The sequence below is a fragment of the Sebastes umbrosus genome, chromosome 24 (assembly GCF_015220745.1).
Source record: "Sebastes umbrosus isolate fSebUmb1 chromosome 24, fSebUmb1.pri, whole genome shotgun sequence".
In the NCBI taxonomy this organism is placed as follows: domain Eukaryota; kingdom Metazoa; phylum Chordata; class Actinopteri; order Perciformes; family Sebastidae; genus Sebastes; species Sebastes umbrosus.
Window position 1 is genome coordinate 15202981 of NC_051292.1, and position 12918 is coordinate 15215898.

Below are 12918 nucleotides of genomic sequence, written 5' to 3' on the forward strand. Positions count from 1 at the left end.
CATTTCCCTCTTTCTCGTGGCTATTAAAACCTCTATCCATTTAGACATCTTGTTTCCATGGCTTGAGAAAAACTGAATTACCATAAAACGTCTTAAACCCCTCTCGGACCTCTTCTTTAAAGGATGCTGGGTAACTGGAGCGAACGTGCCCCGGACAGCCATACCATGGCGCTAGTTACTGTAAATCACAATGCTCTAAATGTCATAAAAAAAGATATGAGCAGCCTTTGCTTTATGGCAACATAAAATCTTATGATTCTGTCCGAGGCTAAAACAGCCACGCAGAGGGCTTTTGGTTTTTAAAGCCGTCAGGCGAGGCTAATTCTGTGAGAACCACTCATCAATATGCACTGATGAATAACCAGATTTGAAAGAATTAACAGCATTATGGCCTCAGAATACATGTGCGGTATGCATGGTCAATGTTTTAATTTAGTTTGTACATCTTCATTTTCATGGGGTTTCATTTTCCAGCCCTTGAAGCACATTGACTACATTTACATGCGCACTAATATTCCACTATTATTCCGAATATGATAGTATATGATGTAAATTTGACAATGTTTAATACGGGTCCTATTCTCTTTGGATATTCTGAGTTAGGCCTTATTCTGAATGGAGCATTTTCTGATTAAGACGTGTTGGATATGCTGTTATTATTCTGGTTTTAGGAGCATTCTTTGGACATGTATAGATTCAGAATATGCAGCTCAATTTGGGTGTTTACGGCAGTTTGTGACACACGGCCTCTTGCCTGTTTACGTCTGGCTCTGTGAGTTGTACATAAACCAACTAGCTGACAGTTTGCAGAGATGCATGACCAGAAGAAAAGTTTTTTTCTTCTTCGTACCACATTTCCAGTCAGAAGAGGCAACAGAGCTACTTTTAAACATTATGAAAGACTTGGATATCAACAGTTTTTTGGGATATGCCCAAGAAGATTGAAGGAATGACAGAAGGAGGAACAAATTTGCCAGCGGTGCACGGTTTCATGTAAACGGGAATTTAAGTTTCATTAGCCATGTAAACTTAGTAATAGGAATATTGTCTTTTTTGAAAAAAGGTAAAAAAATGCACTATTTTGTTCATTTAAACGTAGTCTATTTTTCCCTTATTGTAAAGCACTTTGTGCTGCATTTCTTGTACCAAAGGTGCTATTCAAGTAAAGTTTAATATATATTATTATCAATCCAGATGGAGGTTTGCGTTGTATTCATAAATGAAAACAATTTTGATGTACTCATGTAGTTCTGGAGTACACTTCCATATGAGAGCCATATTGGGCCCGATACTCGAATGGAAAGGGGATGAATTAATCAGGAAATATTCAGCGTCATGAGTGTTGCTTTCCCTTTGTCCTCGGCAAATAGCGTGGCTGTGAAGGCGCTGATTGGAACAAGCACGCTGGGAAAGTGGACATAGTGGAACATTTGGTTTCTCATTGCAGTTCTTCCATCTGGCTTGGTCTCCATTTGCTTTGGTGGTCTGACCTTGTCACTGCTGATTTTCTCTACTCTTTGGATTTAAGGATTTCCTGCAGTTGGCTGATATTTTCATCAAAGACACGACAGAGGGAGGTCTAATGAGAGTTAGGACTGAAACATACTGTAGGACGGTGGTTCACAACCTTTCTTTGCTTATAACCAATGCAATACAAAGCCACTTCTGCTTGTGGTAACAAGACATTTTACTTCCAGTGGAGGAATGTTACTACATTTAGTGTAAATGAGTTCTGTACTTCAGCCAGGGGGCAACCTCTAAGTCTGTGAAGTGAAACCAAAGCTGAAGAACCCTAAATGTGCATTCTGTCCAATGGCCAACAGGGGGCGACTGACCCTAATTCACAGTTGATTTTTTACCTCAGTAAACATTGCAAACATGAGTTTATGGTCTCAATCGCTAGTTTCAAGTCTTCTTCAATGCAGCATGATGTTCATTTAGTAAATTATGGTCCCATTTAGAGTCAAATAGACCATAAAGCAGGGGATGCTTTAGGGCGGGGTTACCTTGTGATTGACGTTGGCGTTGTCCAGTCTGGGAGTTGTCTGTGTTTTCGTCTTTCACAGTGTATTTTCAGTTCATGAAAGTTAATTATAACCATTTTGGTCGCCTAAAAATGTCATATTCAGCGTTTGGTCGTACTTAGCTCCACCCGCTTGTGTCGCTTCTGGTTGCAAAAAAACAAGATGACGATGGCCAAAAACCAAGATAGCAATGGCCAAAAACCAAAATGTGACAGCCAAAAAAAAAAAAAGATGGCGACGGCCAAAAACCAAGATGGCGACAGCGAAAATGCCAACCTTGAGACTTCAAAACGGAGTCCACAAACCGATGGGTGACGTCACAGTGACTATGTCCACTATATTGTACTTTTTACTCCACTAGAATTATTTATCATTATACTTATTCATGAGTTATGCATTAAATCAGTCATATATGAAAATGCCTTTCAGAGGAAAGGTGATGATGCTCAGAAGACACAACTGCATTAGCAAATATCTGAAATGTAAATGGAAAACATTCGTGGGAATAATACTGTAAGTGCTTTTTTTTGTGTGAAAACACAGTGTTTGTACATGAGACCGACCGTGAATCGATTGGCATTTGCAGTAATCGTCGTCGTGCCTCAGCACGGCCGTCGTTTCCCCGGAATGACTTTGATTCCTCCGCCTCGGTTGCGCAGATGTGTCACTTGCAGGAATTGTAATCGCTTTAATAAGTTGCTTGTGCACCGGAGACGAATGAGCTGATTAAGCCACCACTACCACCACCACCACCACCGACTGTTGCGTGGAGACCGTCTCTCTCTCTCTCTCTCTCTCTCTCTCTCTCTCCGTTCATTACAAGAACCCAGTTGTTCTGCTCCCAGGAAACACAGCCAGACACACACAGATTAATTCTGAGCACTTGTACTTGGTCAACAAAAAAAAATATGTGCATTACTAATTGTGTCAAATTCACCAGAAAATCTCTGTGGCAGACCAAAGGGGAATGTAATGATTAGACTTTTGCAGGCTGCGCTTGTGCGTGGAGAAAACACGTCATACTAGCAGGTTAATACCCGAGCCCACCCATCTATACGCACACACTGATCTCCACGCAGTCTACCACAATGTTCCAACACTTCCACTTTCTTAGGGGTTGCTGGCATGAAGCAAAAAACATAAATCAATAACACATCTAGGCTGATCTGGGAGAGAGGGGTGTTGCCAACTGAGACCATTTTTAAACCACAGAGCAAAAACAACATCTCTCGTCTGTTCGCTGCAGTGTTTGTCCTCCTCTGCGAAGGTTCTTTCTGATCAGTCGAGCGAAAGAATCAGTGTGATCTGGTTTTACAGCTTTCAAGTGCACATTCATGTTTGAATGTGTGGTGGTGGTGTGGTTACTAATACTAAAGTGGAGGAGTGGGGGAAACATGCAGCATTACACAGCAACATTTCGATACGCATATCTCCCGATACACAATACGTGGGTGCCAATTCCATATGTATTGTGATACGATATTGCGATTTTTTAAGATTTTTAGCTTTTTTAACACTAGACCATGTGAAAACGTTGAATCATACACTTCTAGGGACTTTTACTTTGGAAAATATCTAAATTAATAAGGTAAAATTATTTGATTTTCAGCATGTATGTAGTCAGAGAAGTCAAATATATCCGTCATTGTCAGGAATTATTCATAAAAAATTTTCCAGCAACCCAAAAATCAAAGAATAAAACCATTTCCCTCACAAATAAGTGGTATTTTCTTTTCAATGTATGAGGGACATGTAATGTTTTATACTTCTAGTGAATATAGTCCAATCAATCTTATTTCCGTATATGTATTTTGTATATATAGTTCCTTTATTTTAAAAACCGGACGTAGTCCCACGTGTCTACTTCCTCTAACTTCTCCTAGGTGGTCTCTAGCTCTCCCGTCAGCTCTGTTCTTTTTATCCATCCATGGTCAGCTCCATCGGGGCCGTTTGAATGCATTTAACATAAATGTCAGTATATGGGTGCTCTACAGTTGTAGCGTTGGCCCATTTACCGTGATACGATGACGTTTCCTGTCCGTGACAGAGTAAACATGCAGCTTTAGCCATGATGTCTAGCTCTGCTTTTCCTGTAATGTGTGAAACCCAAAAGTGTTTCCAAAAATCGTAAAATAAAAAAAAAAACATGATACATGATACTTGTAAACATGAAATTAGTTCATTTTTGCCTCTAACGTTGACAAATAAGCCTTTAATTCTAACCCAAAGGAGAATATGGGGATTAATGTAATATTTATGGCACAGTCCTGCAATAAAATGACCGTCATATCATCTTTGAAAGAGTGAGCCAAATGTTTACTCGGTGTCCCAGGAGTTGGGATAGAGGCTTTAATGCACACAAGGACACACATGGCGGCTGAGAGCCACAAAGCTGGTATAAATCCAGCACAGGTGAAATGCTGGGATAGCACCTGTTCCCAGAGTCTGCTGGCTGGTGCAGCTTCTCAATGTGTCTGATTGATTTTTCTCCTCGAGGCTAACACCAATTACAGTTGCAGTGGAAGTGGAAGTTCTGTTTGCTTCGATTTCTTGGGAGAAAAGTCACCGACCGGAATTTATGTGATTCAACATTTCAAATATAGAAGACATAAAGATCATATTGTTTTGTTTTTTAAAAGCTGCTTTATGTATTCTGTTGTGAACTTTCATTTCTTGACCTTCAAAATAGGAGTTTGGCAAAATAATCTTTACTTAAGTTTCTCAATTTTCTGATGAAGATCACAAGACAGTGGTGACCTTCGGTTAAGTGTGTTGTTGATGAACTTTTGACCGTATACTGACATCATACCAGCAACATTACTACAGTTTCAATGTCTGTATCTGTAGAAAAAACGAAATTTTTAAGTCAACACTTCTTGTTTCTGTTTCTAAACAAATATAAATAATAAATAAATATAGTAGTAAATAAATAATATTTGCAGGGTAGTGTTGTAGAAAATGCAGTGACTTGCACGTCTCTATGAGTGAATAAAGTATGGGGTTTTAATCATGGATTATTACTATTATTTACAAATGAGCACACGCTTCTTAACCTTTTTCTGTCTAAAATAAATAGAAATTACATTTATAATGAGATGAAATGGCCATTTTGATATTATGTAGAAAGAAAGGGCTGGCAGCAGCAGCAGAATCGCTGCAGGTATGGACACCAAACGCGTCCCATGTGGCCCGGCCGTCACAAGATAATGCAAGCTTAAAACCCCTGATGCATTGAACTGAGCAAGTTCATCTGGAAGAGGGAGATGAGAATTTCTTCATTTAAATGCAACAAAGTCTCACCTCAAAGCAAAAGTGAACTGAAAAGGCCTTCTTAAACAAGAAGAACCAGGGTTTTAATTTCCAAGATAATATTATTTAGAGATCAATTAGTAGAAATGTATTTAAACAGGAATGTACCCCAACAAGAAAATGTCAAGGCCAAGAAAGCAACACCTTTAAAAACTATAAAAATAGATAAAAACATGAATTCAGTAATACACCACGAGAAGTAATGTATAAGGAATGCAGAGGATTTACAGTAGCAGCCTATAACAAGGTTTTGAAAGAAGCTGCCACTCATTGTTCATTCAGTGTCCTTCTCAGCAGCTGAGATCAAATAATGAAGAGTGCAGCTCCACATCTCCTGGGTCACGAGTGACATTGATAAGACAAACTACAGGTATTAATAACTTGCAAAGACAGATGTTTTTAATGTGACTTCTTGGATACAGAATACGGTGGATTTAAGAGATTTCTCTGCTGCTGTCCGCCGGGAGTACAAGTCAGGGAGGATTGTCAGGGCATTAGTGAGGTATCAGTAGCCAAACACACTCCAGCGATGTCTCCTCCTCTTCCCCCTCCTCCCTTTATTTTACTGCTTGCTAGCCGGTGGCACCTCCTCTCTCATCTTTGCTCTCACTTCTGTCTCTCTCTGCTAGGATTAGCTGTAATATCTAGAAAGGGAGACTGGGCCAAAGGAACCACATCACACGGGCTTACAGTTGGTAAACTAGCATTAAGATAGACGGGGATTAAGGATGAAACCCTGCTAAAGAGTAATATGTGCGCATGGATGTTGGTGCATGTTTGTTAGGGGTGGGGAAAAAAATCGGTTCACCTATGTATCGCGATTTTATTGATCTTTTAATGCAAGAATAAATATATTTGCTTCATTTCAGTCTATGTGGAGGTAGAAGGAAGTTACAGCTAGAGACCACCTTGGACAAGTTAGAGGAAGTAGACATGTGGGACTACGTCCGGTTTTCAAAATAAGGTGTTAACAAAGGGAACTGTATATACAAAATACATCTATGAAAATAAGATTGATTGGATTATATTCACCAGAAGTATAAAACATTACATGTCCCTTATAAATTAAAAAGAAAATACCACTAATTTGTGAGGGAAATGTCCCTAGATGTGGATAATTCAACTTTTTCCCATGGTCAAGTGTCAGAAGACAAAAATCTCAATAAATTGTAATGTCGAATCGCAATACTTAATTATTGGAAATCAATTAACAACACAAAACAATGACAAATAGTATCCAAAAACCCTCACAGGTACTGCATTTAGCATAAACAATATCCTATACGACATGGTACGTCATGACATGGTTGGTACCGATGGATTCTTTAGGTTTTCTAACTTCATATGATGCCAGTATCTTCACTCTAGCTTTAAAACTGAGCCCTTTCCGACCCTAAAAATCACAAGTTGTGCTTAATTGTTAAAAAAATGAGTGACGTTATTACCGCGTTAACTTTGAGAGCCATATGTAAGACAGAATGAGAGGAAACACGAGGGAGCTGCATGTAGAGGAGGTAGGGACGGTGAAGTGCTCCATTGTTGAGTTTTTGATTCACACACCTACCAGACACCTGTAGGACCGAACCAGAAACAAAACGCATGAAAGAAAAAGTCTGACTCATTTCCACCCGTCTCCGCTGCGCTCCCTCCTCTCTTTTGTCATTCCCTTTTTCTTTTTTTTCCTCGCCACAGACTTTTCACCCACACACTCTCTCTCCTCTCATTCCCCGTTACCTCCCCTCCTTTTCCTTTTACTTTGTCACAATAGCCTGCAGATGATATTCATTTCACAAGCAAGGGTGTAGGTGGAAGCATTTCTACCCAGAGTGGTGCTTCTGCGAAAAACGGTGCCAATGCCGGTTTTTCTTTTTTCCTCACTAGTTCAGGGTTTTTGTACACTTCTAAAATATCTGCTGCACTGATGACATCCCGAGTAGCAACACGGGAAGATGAAGAAACACCAAAATAAAAGTAGTTCTTTTGAAGAAAAAAAGGAGCTCCCTGAAAAGCTGTTTTGCTTTTTCAGATGATTTTGTTTGTGTGACACCGTCATAAATTACTCGGTAGACGGAACAATACAGCGCACGCTGCAGCACCCAAATCAGCTGAATGAGTCAGTCCACTGAAAACAACCATAATGAAGGCTTTGTCAGTGATGCTGCAGAACTATCCCAGTGTACAGTGTAATTGCATTTTATAACAGACGGTCTACAAAAGAATGATTAGCTCTCAGTGGTAGTTCTTTCACTGTTCAACCTTGGACTAGAATGGAGGGGAAAGGCTGAATGGCTGCTTTGTCTCCCAGTCAGGAAAATATAGAGAGGTAGTAACCATGGTCATCTAACCAGACATGCTCAATGAACTCTTTAGATCTGTTTTTTCACTTAAAATATACAGAAACTGTTTTCAGTTTGGTAGAGTTTGTGATCGGACTCATTGTTCGATATCATGAGGGGCATTTTCACTGGAACAAAGAGAAACACTTAAAGTTATAGTGCTTTGCACTCTGTAGTTTTCAAACCAGGCAAAGGAGAAAAGATTATTGTGAATGTAATTGTTTAAAGTCCCCAGGAAATGGAAAATACATTTTACCAGTTTTAATCCTGTGTTAATTGTTTATTTAACTCTTGTTAAATGACAAATATTTGTCAAAAATCTGAGTATTTTTACTGCTGATCCAAATCCCTGTCTTTTCTCTTCCTGTAAACATTTTCAAATATTTGATGACTCATCCTGCACGGGGGCCCTTCTTTGTTGAGTTTGCATGTTCTCCCTGTGTTAGCGTGGGTTTGCTCCGGGTGCTCAGGTTTCCTCCCACAGTCCAAAGACATGCAGGTTAGGTTAATTGTTGGATGACAGTCCTCTGCTTTGTAGCGTATTGAGCTAAACTCTAAGCCTGCCCACTTTTTAGCAGCCCAATCAAATGCGAATGATTTGATTTAAATTCTTCATGTAACTGTTCACTGTTCAAATATTTCGTTTCACTCTGAGATACGTCACAGTACAGTAGTTAGAGACACTCTAACTTCCATTTCATGGGGACTGTAAACCACAACTGAAAGTATAATTTTGAAAGGGATATTAATTCACTCTTTGTACCAAGAATGGCAATAATATCATTATTTATATTGTGGATAAAACAGGCTTTCAAACCTGAATATGATTTTGAAGCACAATTTATTAGTATGGCTGTGAGTACAATGAATCGCTAATGGAACTATGAAGCTATGAAACCTTGAATTAAGGCTTAACAATGTGATTATACAGGGAAAATAGATAGTAGTACTAGTAAAGCTCATGAGCTTTTCTAGTTATTTATTTTTTATAGGGGAAAAAATTTGGCATAAAACAGGAATACACTAACTATAATAAACTTGATATCAGTTTTACAAAGTTAAATAAAACTGCATAAAGTTCCAGATCGCTCGTGTTGCTGAACATTCGTAAGATATCATACGAACCGGTGTAAGAGGATACGTTGAAATGTTGAATGCCAACATCTTTCTCCATCCTCGTGTTTAACATCTTTTATTCTCGACGGTTGCAGCACACACATCAGAAAATAAAAAAAAATAGTAAGAAGAAGACAATCGGTAGCACATCCAAGGACACAAAAACATCCAAGGACACAAACAGAGAAATGAAGATGTGTAACCTCAAAATGCCAAAGCGAGAGGACGGCCACCTGGAGCTGGAGAATGCAGAGGGCAATTTTCACTTATTCTCTAAGGGTTCATTTCTCTCCCCCAAGCTGCACTCAAATGACTCATTGGATGAGAGGAAGGACACCTGGAGCAGCAGGCGGTGCGATCGATACCCAGCAGGCGTTCGCAATACACGGGGTCAGCGTGTTGAGCGGCTGATTGGTGGAAAGCCCAAAATAACTTGCAGCTTGTCACGGCATCTGTGACCCCATCATTGACACAGCACTCGGCTTGATTGGAGCAACATCGACAAATACAGACGCCAGAATGGAGCTATATTGGATTTTCGGCTCCTCAGTCTTTTGAGTTTTATCCATTTTACTTTCTGATTTTAAGTTGACACGGTCCGCTCCGGCTGGTACATCGTGCTTGTTTAAATTGCTATGAAATTGTTATCTGTTTTTGTGTCTCCTGCGGAGAGGAAAATACATCCCCCTATTACACCTCCTTGCAAACCTGCTGTGATGTACGACATAAAAGTTGATGCCTTTCTCAAGATGGAAGCATCCCAGAATCCTTGAATGAACTTGGAAAATGAAAATAATTTCCAAATATTCATGTCATGACTGCCCCTTTATATTTATGTTGCAACCCTTTAGGGACCCTTGGAACCACTGACCTACTGTATGGATTTAACTCATTCCTATAAATAACTGACCAAATACAGACAATACAATTAAAGAAATGGTAATAATTCCTAATTCCTCTAATCAAACTTCCATCTTAAGTCTTGAAAAAGTCTTGAACCAGTGGTTTTATGCCTCCGCATCAGCGACAGCCATGACCGGAAGCATTATGTCTTCGAGTCGTCCGTCCGACCCATTCTCTTGAACGCGATGTCTCAAGAAAGCCTGGAGGGAATTTCTTCAAATTTGGCACAAACGTCCACCTGGATTCAAGGATGAATTGATTCGATTTTGGTGATCAAACGTCACCGTGACCTTACGTCCGTCCCATTCTCGTGTCTGTCCGACCCATTCTCGTGATTGTGGTACTTCAGGAACGCCTTGAGCAAATTTCTTCAAATGTGGCACAAACTTTTACTTGGACTCAAGAATGAACTGATCAGATTTTGGTGTTCAAAGGTCACTGTGACCTCACGTCCTTCCCATTCTTGTGAATGCGATATCTCAGCAACGCCTGTTGGGAATTTCATTACATCTGACACAAACGTCCACTTGGACTCAAGGATGAACTGATCAGATTTTGGTTTTCAAAAGTCAATGTGACCTCACGTACGTCCCATTCTCGTGAACACAACAACTCAGGATCGCAGGAACCAGAAGCGTTCTGGTTTCTGTTTGTAGTCAGAGTAGTATTGACCAATCATGTTCGATCAGGCTTTGGTTGAATGCAGGTAAACAGTCCTTGTGGGGAGCAAAAGAGGGGGAACACATTCTCCGAAATGCACATTTGGAACCCACCGGCTATCGTCTGACAATGATTTAGCTTTTTATTGGTTTAAAATTAGCCTGTAAACTAGCCACTGGTGAAACAATCTGGTCATACATGTTGTCCCTCAACTCAAACTCCATTCTTGCATCTCAAGTTAATCGGACTGTAAACAAAGAAAAAAACTGAAATATAGCCCCTTACCCCCAGAGGATTATCTGTCTTCAGACCAGAAGCCGATGGTTTCAGAGATTGAGGTCCTAACAAAACACGTTTTTGGCCGTAACACAAGATTTCATAAGCTATTATGACAGGAAATAAATGATAAAGTGATGACATTTTGGACAGACATGGATGTAAACAGCAACTTGAGTGGCGGAGGCAGTAATTCTAGTTCATCCTGAGTCAGTGAGACATAAAATTGCTAAATAAGCCCTTCCACGATGAGGACATCCCACCTTGCTGTTTATGAACCGGTCATGAGACAACCATCCTTAACAACCAACGCCTTCCATCCATCCTACCGTCCTTAACACCTTAAATAAATCCCCTGTCCATCTCAGATGACAAGATAAATACCATCTACCGCCGCACCTGACAGAGAAACCTGTCCACCCTACGGGAGCATGCATTCACTTCCCTAAAGGGGAGATAAGGATAAGTGATGGTTTGTGAACCAACAGACGCTCTTAAAGATAGAGGGAAGCTTTTGAGGAATAAGCTTTGGATTTCATAAGGGATTTTTGTTGTCCCCAGATGAAGGGCAGTTATCCTTACAAGCGTTTATGATAGCTTCTGATAAAGGGGGATTATTTTAACTGCATGTAATTATTTTTTTTAATTTATCAGGACAAACAGAGTTTATCCAAAGCAGTAGGGGATAAAGAAGAAAATACACAATAAAACAAGTAATAAGCGACTACATTTTTGAGGCTTGGTGGTGCATTTCACTTTTATACCAGGCCAAACAGACGGTTTGTGATTTCAGATACCTCCAGAGAAGCTACAGTAGAGTTTGATTTCAGAATCCACTATCTTAAATAACAGCAGCAATCGGCATGGTGTCAGTCCATCGAAATGATGGAGCAACAGTCTATATCATCTAGAGAACAATTTCCTCCACCCACAGTAGCCTCAATAGACCACAATGCAATGTAGCAGACATGATTTGTTGCGGACGACGGATGCAACTCTTGTTTTGTCTCATCTCGAAAGAAGCTTTGTTGTTCTTGGTGATATTTCTTGCCTCTGTGCAACAATTTCAAGCGCGTTATGCGGCAGTATTGAAAAGTAGTCTAGGAAATGTAGAAAAATCACAAATTCAAGTGCATAATCACAAAGCCACTTTTGGGGTGAATCACGGCAAATTGGTGATTTATTACAGCATAAGATATACAAGAGTGGGTTTTTCCTTCAGCCCACAGATGTGCTAGCATAGTGACAGATTTGCAAGGGCATTTATCTTTTCTTATTCAGTCTCCCTGCAGTCATTTCTCTCAGATTTCTTCTTCAAAGTCCCAAGCTTGTTTTTAAAATTCCATTCACAGCACCGCCTCTAAAACCCACCACATAAATATATTTTCTCACAGATCTGTCTTTGTGCTTCAGCTAAAAGAATGTCAGACACGATTAAAAAATGCTTTCTGGCCTCAAATTTGCCTGATTTCTCCTCACACCAGGAGCGGTTAGTCTTTTGAGCATGCAGATGTGAGATCAATATTGCTTCTTTTTATGATTATCAGCTTCATACTGGGCAGTTAAAAATGCAACCGACACCCCTCGGTGAGAGAAAAGTGTCATTTTCAATCAGGATTGGATAGCAGCACAACACCTGTTCAAAATCTCCCCGAACTCTAATGAAGTGCAATTAAGTGTGTGAGGAGTACCGCGGCACACTAACAGCAGATGTGAAAAGGATGTTAGGACGACTCACGCGGGGACGCTCTGTGTGCGCGAGGCTGGTCAGCTGTAAACGTTTCACGGCCGTGGTGTGATTTTCATTAGCGACCAAAGCAGATGTGACGGTCACCGGCAGCGGTCGTCACAGGAGACGGGGGGGAGCAGAAGACTTGTAGTTAGATGTGAAGCCATCGTGACGGAGTTGTATGTTCCTCTTGCACAAACACAGGCCTCATTAGTGATGTGGAAATAAATGACCTCTATTCACAAACGCACACAAAGATCATCACAACCCGGTCTCACTGGAAGGCGTGCAAATAGCACGACATTACAGGGACATTCCGTGTGTCATGAGGATGCATTTAGGGCTTTTCACGTGTCATTTGTACGCCACACAACAAACCTATGGTAATGTCACAAAACCACTTGGTTAGGTTGAGGCAACAAAACAATGGTAACGTCCGCAGTTAGGTTTAGGCAACAAAACCATTTAGTTAGGTTTAGGCAACAAAACCACTGAGTTAGGTTTAGGCAACAAAACCCCTTAGTAATGTTTAGGCAACAACACTACTTAGTTATGTTTAGGCAAC

At 40.3% G+C, this 12918-nt stretch overlaps 1 protein-coding gene across 1 annotated transcript in view; it reads left to right on the top strand.

Moving 5' to 3' along the window:
• LOC119483949 (neural cell adhesion molecule 2-like) overlaps window positions 1-12918 on the top strand; it is a 529018-nt gene that overhangs the window by 319352 nt on the left and 196748 nt on the right.